This window comes from Octopus bimaculoides, chromosome 14 (assembly GCF_001194135.2).
Source record: "Octopus bimaculoides isolate UCB-OBI-ISO-001 chromosome 14, ASM119413v2, whole genome shotgun sequence".
Lineage (NCBI taxonomy): Eukaryota > Metazoa > Mollusca > Cephalopoda > Octopoda > Octopodidae > Octopus > Octopus bimaculoides.
Window position 1 is genome coordinate 4,149,519 of NC_068994.1, and position 8,178 is coordinate 4,157,696.

The following is an 8,178-nucleotide window of genomic DNA, read 5'->3' on the forward strand; positions in this document are numbered from 1 at the left end:
TGTATGTGTGTATGTGTGTGTATGCAGGCTTGTGTTGTGTGTGTGTGTGTGTGAAAGAGACAGAGAGAAAAAGAGAAAAGGAGGTTGGGTATTAATTATCTGCTTTTGTGTATTAGTGTGTATGTGTGTGTGCGCGCGCGTGTGTGTGTGCGCGTGTGTGCGCGCGCGTGTGTGTGTGCGCGTGTGTGTGCGCGCGCGTGTGTGTGTGCGCGTGTGTGTGTGTGTGTGTGTGTGTGTGCGCGTGTGTGTGTGCATGCTCAGCTGGCAATGTTGCTAGGAGTGTATGTCCAATTATAGGCTTGTGTGTGTGTGTATGTGTATGCATATGTATGTATGTGCGTGTATATATTTATATATATATATATATACATGCACACACACACACACACATAAATATATACATTTTTATATGTATATATATATATATATGTATATACATATATATACATCTTTATACATACATGTGCATACATGCACACCTATGTATGTATGTATATATATATATATATATATATATATGTATATATATATATATATATATATGTATATGTATATATATATATATATATATGAAAATATGTATGTCATAACATGTATGTTTATATGAATGCATGCGTGTGTGTGTGTGTGTTTGTGTGTTTGTTTAAGGTGGGGTAGCCGTGGTGATGACCTTTGTAGGTCATCCCAAACTAATGACAGTTCTCTTGTTGATTTTCAGTTAGAAATTTTGAATGGTGGACAGGCAAGCCTTTAAAGAAACAACAGCGAGTAGTTTCCAGTGGGTGGAAGAACTAGGGAGGAATGATTGGGTCAGTGATTTCTTGAGAATCTAGCAAGAGAGAAATCTAAGACATCGTAGGGAGGCTGAGAGGAAGAGAAATAAGACAATCGATTTGATGCAGAAAAAGGAAGGTGATGTGTGGTTTGCTAGTTCACAGGAGCAAAGGCCATCGTAGTAGTGAAGATAGAGGACACAGCGAATTTGTGAGACAGGTGTATGTATGGATGGAAGCAGAAGTGGTGGTATAGAGCTTGCTAGTTCACAGTGAGCAGGAGCAGTTGTAGTAGGAGGATAAGAGAAACAGAGAGGACACAGATGTATTGATGAGCTGTTGTTGATTGCATGTTGGTGAATAAACCCTTGACAACTTCCCATTGGTCAAATGGTCCTTCTGTGGATGTCAGCGAAACCATTTCATATATGACCCCTTCTCTAATGTAGGTCTTACTTGAGGCTTGCACTATATTGTGCATATGGAGGCAATTTTCTCTCCTTACAATATACATGTGTGTGTCTATGTATGTATGCATGTATGTATGTATGTATGTATAATGAGATAATCACATGACCATATGAAGTTAATTAACATATTGCTTGATGTGTGTGTGTATGTCTGTATGTAGGCAATTATATGTGTTTGAATGCATATATATCTATATCTATCTATCTATCTATCTATCTATCTATCTATCTATATATATATATATATATATATATGTCTATATCACCTCCCCCTGTAGGCCCCTTCAGTTCCTCTCACCATCACTCACTGTCTCTAAATATCTCCTCTCTCACTCTTATGAAATGTTTCCTCTATCTCCTCTGCACTGCTTATACTCTCCCTGCCCCACTGTTCCTTGTGCATAGGTCTTCTCTCTCTCCCTCTCTCTCCCACCTCACTCTTCTTCCTTGTCTCACTGGGGTAGCCAAGTACCACCCTCTGTAGTAAGACAGCTATCCCTGTCCCTCTATCATACTCCAATCTCTCACCTGGCACATGGCCACTTCTCTCGGCCCCTCTCCCTCTCTCAGCTAAGAGACCTTTGTCTTGCAAGCCACTTGGCAACCCCACTGGTGCTGGTGCCATGTAAAAAGCACCTGTGCTGCACCACATAGATCTCACCTGTGCTGGTGCCACATGAACAGCACCCATGCTGGTGCCACATGAAAAGCTCCTAGTGCACACTCTGTAAAGTGGTTGGCATCAGGAAGAGCATCCTGCTGTAGAAACCTTGCCAAAAGAGACAAGTGGAGCCTGGGGCAGCTCTCAGTTGGTCAACTCCTGTTGAACTGTCCAACCCATGCTAGCATGGAGAACAGACAATAGATGATGGTGATGTATGTGTGTATATATGTATGTATACTCACACACACACACACATGTATGTATATGTGTGTGTGTGTATGTGTTTTGAACCCACAAGAGTAAACAAGAGAGACAGAGACAGGCAGGAACAAGGAAGATGCCCCTTGTATTTGAATACTATGCAAATATTCTTTTAAAATATTTTTCATTTAATTTTTCCAAAATTTAATTGTTTTCCATACTTACAGTTGAAAAAGTCTCAATTACTGAAACCGGTACTGAAATGTTTTTTATGATAAAATTATTTTAACATTTTCTACCTTGACTTTTCTTTCCATATATATATATATATATATATATATATATATATATACATATGCACACATGCACACATGCACACACATGCATTATTTAACTATATCATTTTCATCCTTTCCAATTAATTAACCAGTCAGTTAGTTAACATATTTAACATACTAGGACAGATTAAACTTAATATATATAAATATTATGTATCATATTTGCTAATGTCCAGCATAGCAATGTACCACACCCCATTTATCTGTTTGTATGTGTCTGTATATTTGTATTTGGGTCAGTCTGTCTTTTACTCTGAAGTTTGCCTGTGGTCACACAGCATCCTCAGGCAACAGATATGTGTGCGTGTGCATATATGTATATATATATCTGTTGATTCAGCAGAAGCAATAAATTGCAGGACTCAATACAAGTGTAGAGTGTTCTTTAATATATTATAAATGAAAGGCTCTGATCTCCTGCACTCCGAGTGGCTCGTTTCTGATCATCAGCTGGTGGTATGTCAATGAAACCTATTATTTAAACATTTAAGGCTAAGCACCAACATCAACAATAACAGTAACATTGAATAACGTAGTCCTAGATACACTATGTCCTGAATGAAAGATGGATTAGTTATGGCTGGAATGTGTTTGATAGTAGATCTTCTGGGTCGAGATTGACCTGGGGCTATTATTTCTAGCAGATTCAGTAGCCTTGTCGAGTGTTTGTCATTAATTCTTTGAATCATGCTGGTGGTGGCGGTGGTGGTGGGGTCACCGATAGGAAAGACACTGGAGTGAAAAAAGCCCTTCAACCAAAAGAAATAATCTACAACTCCAAATTAATGTCATCCTCATCCTCATCCTCATCATCATCATCATCATCATCATCGTAGTCATCATTATCATCACTATCACAATTGCCATGACCATCACCACCTAATCACTACAACACCACCACCACCACCACCACCACCACCACCAACACCACCACCACCACCACAGTCACTACCACCAACACCACCACCAACACCACCACCACCACCACCTCCGCCATCACCCATACTTCCCTTGATATAATCCACTGCACCCCTCCTCCAAAGTCTTTGGTTTTGTTCCTATGTAAGAAACTAGCCAGCAATTTCAGCCATTCCATTGAACCCCAGAATTCAAACAGTCTTTACTTCATTGACCCCCACCCAAAAAAGGATGAAAGACTAAGTCAACCTTGGTGGCATTTGAAATCAGAACGTCAAAACCCACGAAATACCGCTTAGCGCTTTGCTCAACCTGCTAACGATTCTACCAGCTCGCTGCTTTTAATTTCATTTAATTAAACGATACATTTTTAATGAGATGGATTAGATTGGCTCTTTCTAAGAAGGAACTTAATTATTGGCATGCTTTCAGAAAGACACAGCCATATGCCATTCTCAATCGACAGTTATCATCACCACCACCACCACCACCATCATGATCACTATCATCATCATCATCATCATCATCATCATCACCATCACTATCATCATCATCACCATCATCACCATCATCCTCATCATCACCATTATCATCAACACCATCATCATCGTCGTCATCGCCAAAACCACCACCACCTCCACCACCATCGTCGTCGTCGTCGTCGTCGTCGTCATCATCATCATCATCAGCAGCAGCAGCAGCAGCAGCAGCAGTAGCAGCATTGCATATCCATTTGCCATGCTGGCATTGGTTGGATGGTTTGACAGGAGTCAGTGATCAGGTGATTGCAATCAAACTCCAATATCTGCTTTGGCTTTGGTTTCTATGGCAGGATTTGGTTTCTACTTCACAGATAGCTAGATAGAGAGAGAGAGAGAGAGAGAGAGAGAGAGAGAGAGAGAGAGAGAGAGAGAGAGAGAGAGAGAGAAGATGGTGGTGTGAAAATGCCTTGGGACGTTGTACTGAGGTGCCACGTCAAAAGCGTTGGTGCCAGTGCTGGTGTCACATAAAATGCACTGATGATGGTGCCACGTAAAACATACCCAGGACATTCAGTGAAGTGATTGGCATTAGGAAGGGCATCCAGCTGCAGAAACCAATCCGAAACAGACCATGGAACCTGTTACGACCCCAGTTTTGCCAGCTCTTGCCAAAACGTCCAACTCATTCCAGCATGGGAAATGGACATCAAATGATGACGACAATGACGACGATGATGACATACACTCAAGTGAATGAATATAAGGAAAGTGATACAGAAAATGAGACAGGGTGGGAGATGGATAGAGATGAGGAGAGAGATGAATACAGGTGAAGGCATGAGCAATCATGCACGAAATTTAGTTTTGGTTACAAACTTTGGTGAAAAACCCTTGTTCATAATGATAAATGGATGGGAACAACAAAAGGGCTCTCCATACATTTTGTAAACACCCAGTTTGGTCGACACCCTGAATTTAGTTGGTTGTGTGTAATTATTTCGAAATTCAGGTGTTTACTTTATACAAATGTCATGTACCCCTTCACTTTCTCTTGTGTGCACTTTGGGGCATAGATACTCTGGGTCAATACTGGATTAACAATTAAGCAAAATAAGAACAGGCTGAAGGCATCAAGGGAAGGGGGCGGGGCACCACAGAAATGGTAAATGGTTTACAGCACAAAAGAAATCACTTTAACCCTTTCGATACCAACCTGGCTGAAACTGGTTCTGGCTCTGAGTACAAATGTCTTGTTTTCAAAAGTTCTGAATTAAAATCTTCCACCAAACCTTAGTCACAATTTATGTTCCTAACACTAGCTGAATGATACTCTTTACTCTTCTACTCTTTTACTTGTTTCAGTTATTTGACTACAGCCATGCTGGAGCACCACCTTTAGTCGAGCAAATCAACCCCAGGACTTATTCTTTGTAAGCCTAGTACTTATTATATCAGTCTCTTTGCTGAACCGCTAAGTTACAGAGATGTTAACACACCAGCATCGGTTGTCAAGCGATGTTGGGGGGGACAAACATAGACATACAAACATATATATATATATATACATCTATATACATACGACGGGCTTCTTTCAGTTTCCATCAACCAAATCCACTCACAAGGCTTTGGTGAGCCCGAAGCTATAGTAGAAGAGAGTTGCCCAAGGTGCCACGCAGTGGGACTGAACCCGGAACCATGTGGCTGGCAAGGAAGCTACTTACCACACAGCCGCTCCTACACCTTATAATTATATTCTCTATATAAATAGATTCAATAAACCTTTTGAATTCAAAGAATCTATGATTTTCTTCCTTTCAAATCGAGGGGGTAATTTGACTGCTATTTCTAGCTATGTGGTTGACCATACACGGGGCTGCTCAGCTCATTTGTTGGTTTATCGCTGGCAGGTACTTGAGGGTGAGTAATAAGTGTTGTAGCAGGGTATATGTGTACTGTTAGTAAAGTAATGGGGTGGGGAGATGAATGGGTGGATGTACGGTTGGTTGGTTGGTTGGTTGGTTGGTTGGTGGGTGGGAGGGTAGACGGGGATGGTGGGCAGGGTGAGTGATACCGTTGTGGTTGTTTCGTTCAGACAATATGACAGCCACGGCAATAATCAGAACATATGCTTCGGAATATCGAGATTAACAGACTAACAGGATTAACAGAAGAGCAGGATTAAAAGATAAACAGGATTAACAGGTTAAGAGAATGACAGATGTTTGATGAGGACATGGAGAGAGAGAAAGAGAGAGAGGGGTGCTGGGACAGAAGGGATTTTTAACGGTGAAGTTAAAACTATTGGTAGGGGACAGAGGGGCTGCGACCATCAGATTGCGATTTCAAGGGGTCACAAGGTTTTAGGGATTTTACACACCAAACGAACCCAGCAACAGACTGTGGTCATTTGATGAGCTAGAAACAGTAGTCAAATTGCACTCATTCAACAGTGTATGGCTTTTTTCAGAGATGGACGCATTGGAGAGCATGGTTTGAGAAAATACGAATGGATTGGTCATGGCGGGATCACTCTTGTCAACCAGTGTCATGGTTGAGGTTATGAGATGCTTTTCCACGACCATTTCAATGATGCTTCTTCAGCATCACTCATCCCTTTTGATGCTTCTCTCCTTACCTCTCTCTCTCTCTCTTGACCTTTTCTCTCTCTCACCCTCTCTCTGCTCCCTCCCTCTCTCTGCCCTCTTTCTCTTTTTCTCCCTCTTTTTCTATGCACTCCCTCCTTCTCTCTCTATCTACTTCCCTCTCTCTCTCCTCTTTCTCTTCGTCTGTCCTTCTCTCTCTGGCTTCCCTCTTTTTCTCTCCCCAAACTCCTCTCTATCCCCTCCCCTCCCCATCCTTCTCTTTCTCTTCATCTGTTCTTCTCTCTCTGGCTTCCCTCTTTTTCTTTACCTTCCCTCCTTCTCTCTCTCTCTCTCTCCCTCTCTCTCTCTCTCTCTATATATATATATATATATGTGTGTGTGAGAATATTTCTTTTTACCTTTTTACAGGTATGACAGGTGGAAAAGCATTCATGTCACGCCTGTTCAATTAACAAATTGTAATCTCTCTCTCTCTTCTCACTCGCTCCCACTTCTCTCTGTCTCTCTGCAGGTATATATTTCTATGCAAGCACACACATGCATGTGTGCATGTGTCTTTGCTTCTGGCCTCAAAGCAGATGGACGCTAACTCAGGCTGAATGTCTGTTCAGCCGTGACAGTCGACAATCAGGGGCAAAATGAGCTGCTACAGATCACATTATCCTAAAGTATGCAGGCATGTGATCAGGGACCAGGGACCAGGGACCAGGGAGCACATGTGAATTTGTATTTCTACTGAAACTCCTCAAAATGAACTCCTTGTTGGTCAGAACCAACTGAACCCACTCCAGGTGAATGCCATTTCAGATACAAGCAGAAGCAGGTAAATATTTTACTTGCAGCCATTGTTTGTCAATTGCAGACGAAATGAAGAGAAACTCGTTACTGGGCAACGGACAGCAGGAGAAACCTTCCGAGGAAACACAAGTCTCTTGGGCCTTTATTTCATGATGCTTTAAGGAAGTCAGACCCACTTTGGTTAGTGACTCCAAGATGTCCTAATATTGTTTAAATGCTACCTTTAGTGGGGATTGAACTCGGAATCTTTTGGTGAGTTTATTGCTCAGCCACACAGACCACTGCATCAACTCGTACTGTTTCCAACTAGGTTTTCTTCCTTGTGTGTTTAAGCATGAACCACACTAACTTGCAGTTATGTAAACGGCAGGGGAAGGACATGAGGACAAAAGAGCTAGGGGACGGTGAAAGGGGAGCAAAAAGGCAAAGGAGTGAAGGAGCAGAAAAGGGACAAAGTGTATAGGTTCAGACTGCTTTGGGTGAGGGTGCCACTTTTGGCCCTGCTGTAAAAGACTGTATAGGCTTGGTGGCACAGGGCTACCCTGACTGGCACACACTTCTGCTACATCACAGCTGGTATGACTCAGCTATGACATCATCATCTTACGCAAGAGTCGAGGAAATGACTACAAACTAGACATGACACTGTCTAGTTTCCGTTCAATTCAGAAGAATAAAATCCAGATGCTGCACCAACAACAATCTTTTATGTATTTATGTGTCGATAAAACATTCTGCCAGCCATCTTGGAATTTTCCAATGTTTTTATAAAAGATTATGTCTATCTATCTATCTATCTATCTATCTATCTATCTATCTATCTGTCTGTCTGTCTGTCTATCTATCTATCTATTTGTCTGTCTGTCTATCTATCTATTTGTCTGTCTGTCTATCTATTTGTCTGTCTGTCTATCTATTTGTCTGTCTGTCT